At 33.5% G+C, this 5,603-nt stretch overlaps 2 long non-coding RNA genes across 2 annotated transcripts; both read left to right on the top strand.

Moving 5' to 3' along the window:
* Positions 1 to 1,203: 1,203 nt before the first annotated feature.
* Positions 1,204 to 3,778, top strand: LOC149494794 (uncharacterized). The gene is made up of 3 exons (XR_016321841.1): positions 1,204 to 1,372; positions 1,701 to 1,816; positions 3,011 to 3,778. It is a non-coding gene; the product is annotated as an uncharacterized LOC149494794 (long non-coding RNA).
* A 799-nt stretch (positions 3,779 to 4,577) lies between these two features.
* LOC149494793 (uncharacterized) lies at positions 4,578 to 5,251 on the top strand. Its single transcript, XR_016321657.1, has 2 exons — positions 4,578 to 4,849; positions 4,938 to 5,251. It is a non-coding gene; the product is annotated as an uncharacterized LOC149494793 (long non-coding RNA).
* Positions 5,252 to 5,603: the final 352 nt, after the last annotated feature.

The raw sequence follows: 5,603 nt of genomic DNA, 5'->3' as shown, positions 1-5,603 counted from the left end.
TGAGGGTAGTCCCATCTTGTGAGGGTTTATTATTAAATAAAATTATGATATTTGATTTTATTTGGTTGAAGACTTTAGATCTTGATTTGCAAGTGTGGATCTTCGATCGATCGAACCTGGTAGTGCGGCATGTTCTTCCATTGATGCTATTAAGGCATAGCGATAGAAACTCATCTGTATTCGTCATATATTGCAAATATTGAAAAAGTAATCCAGTTATAAAAGATCCAGATGAATTATTATTTTGATATCCAAATCAATTAAAAGACTAGTTGATGTTATGAAAATTTATACATTTTGCCAAGATCAACTCCAAACGGAAAGATCTAATATTATAGTTTTTAGTTCTAATTTTATTATTCAAAAGGATATAAATTCCTTTCTTTCGATAAAAGATCAATGAACTCTATTAGCTAGTAAAGTTCTATGTGTGGTCTATATGCTTATTTGGAATTCTTAATATTATTATTAATGAATTATATTTTTTAAAAAAAAATAAAAAATAAAAATAAAAATTTAAAAAATCTCTATTTAAATTGTTTTATTATATAAATAACATGTAAAGTGTGTGAATAGTTCTTATCTAGCGTCAAGTACTCAAGTAAACAATTTTTGGCAGCATTCTTCTTCCAGTAACTAGTTTATTATTTCTTTGATTATGACATCTTATTACAATCCAGTACGTTATGCGTTTCACTTTAATAGCAATATTTGATCTTTTCATAAAGATTAAAAAATGATTTGAACACATTAATTTTTAAAAAATATATGGCAAAAGGTCTAAATTTCTCTTCTTAAAATTAAAAGCTCCACATTTAATTTTGCTATAGAACACCTAATAAATATGAATAAAATTTAAAAACAATTAAATGCTCTCAAATTAAATCTTAAATGAGCAAGATAAAATGCTCATTTATTTTTATTAAAGTGCATGGAATGGAGGGTGTACTATTTTAAATTAAACTACTTGTTAGGAAAATCAAATAAATGCCAAAAAGATAACGCTAATATACATCGTTCGAAGAGAACCATCCTCGGGTAATATTATATTCCAATAAAAAAAGAAAATGGGTCATGCTTTGAACTATACAAAAGGATGTGTATATTATATGTACATAATGAGAAGGTTAAAAGTGTAAAAGCATAGGTTCCAATTTTAAGTGTTCAGTTTGACGAAAATGAGTTTGTCTAATGAGAGAGAGAATTGTTTACAACTGTACGCGAAGGCGAGGAATTGCCAATAGCCTTCTACAGGAGGTGGAAGAGAGGAAGAAAATTGCGAGCAGCCATAGAGAGTAGTCGGTGAAGGAAAGAAGAGAGAAAATTTTGAGAAATGGAGAGCCATGAAGAAGCAGCAATCTGTTAACAACAGGTAAACAATCTCTGATTTTATGTTCGTGCTCAATCAAATTGATTACGATCCTAGTATGTGTTACTGTGCCCTAGGGTTTATAATTCTCATAGTCCTCAACTTAGGCTTTCTTTGAGATATGAAAAATATGAAATGGTTTATCATGGGTGTAAAAATTATATGGAAGAATGGAATGCAAGATAGTGTTTAGGTAGGTAATGAGTGAAAAAAATTAATTGACATCAGATAAATATGAATTAAAGATTATTATAATTGTTTAGGTTTGTATAGCTACCAACATGGTAGGATAGAGGATGGTGACTTACATATGGTTTTTTGTGGAATGTAGGGGGATGAGGCAAATGGCAACCACGACATTATTTCTAATAGTATAGATGTTCCAATCCAATACAAAGTGCAGTGGGACAAAGGTTGTGAAACTGGCAAAACAAAGACTACAAAGTGGTAAGAGTTTTTAGCCCTTATTGTCTTTAGTTGAATGGTTAATAGAGGTGTAATTCAATATGATGTTTGTAATATATTTGTATGTTGTAGAGTCCAAATGTACTATGTAGGCTTTGGCTTTGCGAGCATTGGTGAGGGAGTTATTAAGGAGGATAGATTTGATTTAATTGAATGTCCGACGGATGGACTGTGTAAACTGAGTAATTGTTTAGATGAATGGACAATGATTACGACAGATGGGATAAGTTGTTGTGAATTGCCCGATGGATGGGCTTTGAGAATGTATTATTGAATTGTGGTTTAATCGAATTTTAGGGGAGATTCTACTGAAATTCTGACAGAATCTAGGCCAATCATATATAATAATTAAATTAATAGGTTCATTTAGATTAATTCTATACCTTGATATATTTAGAATAAAGTCCTTTATTTATTTATTAGTATTATTATTTATTTATTTATTCATTTATTTATTTTCAAGAATCAATTATTATATTATTATATTATTTTATTATTTATACTTTAGTATTTATTTAAATTGGTATATGAATGTTTATATGAGCTTTTGCATACTAGTGTTGATTACTTGATATGCTCGCATTTAATTACAATGTTTGGTTATTTGTGTTGTGAAATTTGCTATGCCTTATTTGTGTGGATTTGGGATGAAGTGGGTCACTATGAGTTTGTGAGGACGGTCTTGGAAATGATGAAAATATGGAATTTGACCGTCGGCCAGGTATGAGGAGATCGACGCCCCCGTGTGCACCTGATAATATGATATGGGTGATACATGATGATGTGGCATGGATGAGAGGGTTAGTCAAGTGAAGATTAGACTTGTCGGCCATGTATGGGATTAAACTGGTCGGCCATGTATGGGGATCAGCTCTTTGGTGCACACGGTATGAGAGAATGGGTCATGTGGTATAATGTTTGTAAATGCTGTTGTTATGCCATTGATGTGATTATGTGAAGGTGATAATGTTTGTGATTATGTGAAGGTGATAATGTTTGTGAATGCTGTTGTTATGCCATTGTGTGTGACTGATTGCGTGATCATATAACTAGTTGTGTGATAATATAACTAGTCGGATGACTAGATTGATATTTACACATCCGCGTGATTGCGTGTGTTGTGCAATAATTAATTTCATTAATAAACTCACATGTCCTTGTTTTAATTTTTCCCAGGAAGTAGATTTTCCTTTACTCGGGTAAAGCTCTGTGTGTAACAGCCCAGACAAACCAAAATATTGTCCGCTTTGGGTCACAAGCCCGTACCCTCCTTACACCCTGGCCAGACCACCCAAAAGGTCTCTTGACATTCTAAGGTTTGTCCAGACTTATGTACATCACTTGCACCTTGCACTTAAGTGATGTGGGATTCGCCTAGGGTGTTACATTCACCCCCCTTCGGGGCTCAGCGTCCTCACTGAGGTTTGCCCCACCACCGGACAAAGGAACAAGGCTTGGGCTCTGATACCAAGCTGTAATAGCCCAGACGGACCAAGATATTGTTCGCTTTTGATCACAAGCCCAGACTGACCAAGATATTGTCCGCTTTAGATCACAAGCTCGCACAGTTTTGTTCCTGGGTGCCGACACAAGGTAGGCCCGTACCCTTCTTACACCCTGGCCAAACCATCCAAAAGGCCTCTTAACAGTCTAAGGTCTGTACATATTTATGTACATCACTTGCACCTTGCACTTAACCGATGTGGGATTCGCCTAGGGTGTTACATTATAGTCCTTCACCGCAAAGCTAGAAAAGAATCTTTTACTTCAGTAATTAATTCATTAAATAGTTGTATGTACGAGAACTTATTGTATTTAGCTATTAGTGAACTTTGCAGTTGTAGAATTATAATCAATAAACTGATGAGAATGCTTGAATTTGCTAGCCCAAATTATGGATGTAATGTATTACAATTGGGCCCGAACTATGAAATGTTTAATATATTAAATTTGGGCTGAAGTATAATATAATTATGAGTTTTATTATGTGTGGCACTATGGGCTAGCAATTTGAAATTCTTATTGATATAGTAGAATTTTACGGTTTAGGTTTACTACGGGCCTCAGGGGTCTTAAGCTTACCTAGGCCCTAGTGCCGGTCCGGTCCATAGAAACGGATCGTGACTGAATCCCACCTCTCCCAATACTCAAAAAGATCCTAAGATTTTGCGTGGTTCATAATTCTTATATTTATCTTGAAAACAAAATTAAAGGAATTTTAAGAGCCTATTTATTATAGTTGTGTGTTTTTAGATTTTTATTTAGTAGAAATTGAAAAGAGGTTCTAGTCTTTAGAATTGCTCTTTTTTTCTTAATTTTTTTATGTTGTTAAAAGTTATCCCAATTATCAAATATCTCTCCCATATTTAACCATTAAAGATTTTAATTAATAATAAAATTCTAAAATTCCAAAGTCTAAGAATAAAATAATAAAAAAATTCGCACTTTAATCTTTAAATTTCAAAATTATAATAACCCTTAATTATCTTGTCTACAATCAATTGAATATATGGTACCTAAATAGTGCAGATAAATAACTAAATAATACTAAATATCTTCGATAGTATGTCGTACAACAAAATAATGGATAACTGTGACTAAACTCTGAGCCGGATTAGTCAATCTCTGATAATAGAGTCCGGATACCGGTAATTCAAAAAACTTTGTCATGGACTCTTTTGTCCGTTTTTTTTATATTTTTTTTTTCAATGAACGGTGAGAAATGCCCGAATAGCCACTTAGATTAGTTTGGTGCGTGAATAGGCTCATACACCACATAAAACATTCTCATAATTGAAGTTGTAGGGAAGCTTTTGCCTATAAAATGACTCTCTAGCTAGATTCAGTTGCTCATTCGCATAGATCAGTGCAATCCAAATAAGAGAGTTTAGAAAGCAAAAAAAAGAATTCCTATATCGATCCGTTCATGGCCCTTGCGGGTAGCACCTTCTTGCCGAAGGCCACTGTCCATTTGCCAAACTTCAAGTCATACCAGAGAAATAAAGCTTCTACTATGTACGTTGATCTTCCACTTCTGAGTTCTATTGCTGTTTATTTATATATACTTTCATATGACAGTTTATTTTGGGTTTTTTTGGATCAGAAAATGTGCTACGAATCGATCTGCGCCACAAACAAAACATGAAAAGAAGCCTCCAAAGATCAATAGCGTTATGAGAGTTATGAGAAGCAATGAATATAGAGAGAAGATTGTTATGGCTTCTAATGGGTTGAACGCTGTTGAAGAAAATAGGCAAACTGAAGTACTGCATGATTCTAATGCTATCACTGTAAAGGCTAAAGCTACAAATTGAAGTTGGTGCTCTTATAAGAAGAGTTTCTTATTTATCACCTTCATTTGCACCTGTGTTTGTATGCTTTACTTATCCATTGAGATGAAAGGACAGTTTATATTTACTTGGCTGCAATTGACATCAAAATCACACTTGAAACAAAATCACAGCGCCTAACGTTGAAGAGTGAAGCTAAATGAGAGCTGGTATAATGTAATAAGAATCCAAACACTTCTATTACAGTGTAACGTCTAATAAGCTAATTTAATTCACCGAAGGACTTACCTATGCCAGTGTATGGGCGGCCCTTATACCAAATTAATCAAAAACAGTTTTTTTTTATTCAGAAGAGGGTATTTTTAATGGTTCAGTGGGAAAAAAACAGTAACAATATTTTTAATTAGCTTGGTAGACATGACCACAGTTCCATTTCAAACCAAAACTGAATTGAAACTGAATTAGTCAAAACTGGCACC

This window comes from Jatropha curcas, chromosome 7 (genome assembly GCF_041381405.1).
Source record: "Jatropha curcas cultivar XTBG-Jc1 chromosome 7, XTBG_Jcur_1.0, whole genome shotgun sequence".
Lineage (NCBI taxonomy): Eukaryota > Viridiplantae > Streptophyta > Magnoliopsida > Malpighiales > Euphorbiaceae > Jatropha > Jatropha curcas.
Note: the sequence above shows the minus strand (reverse complement) of the source record. Positions and strands in the feature narration are given on the sequence as shown.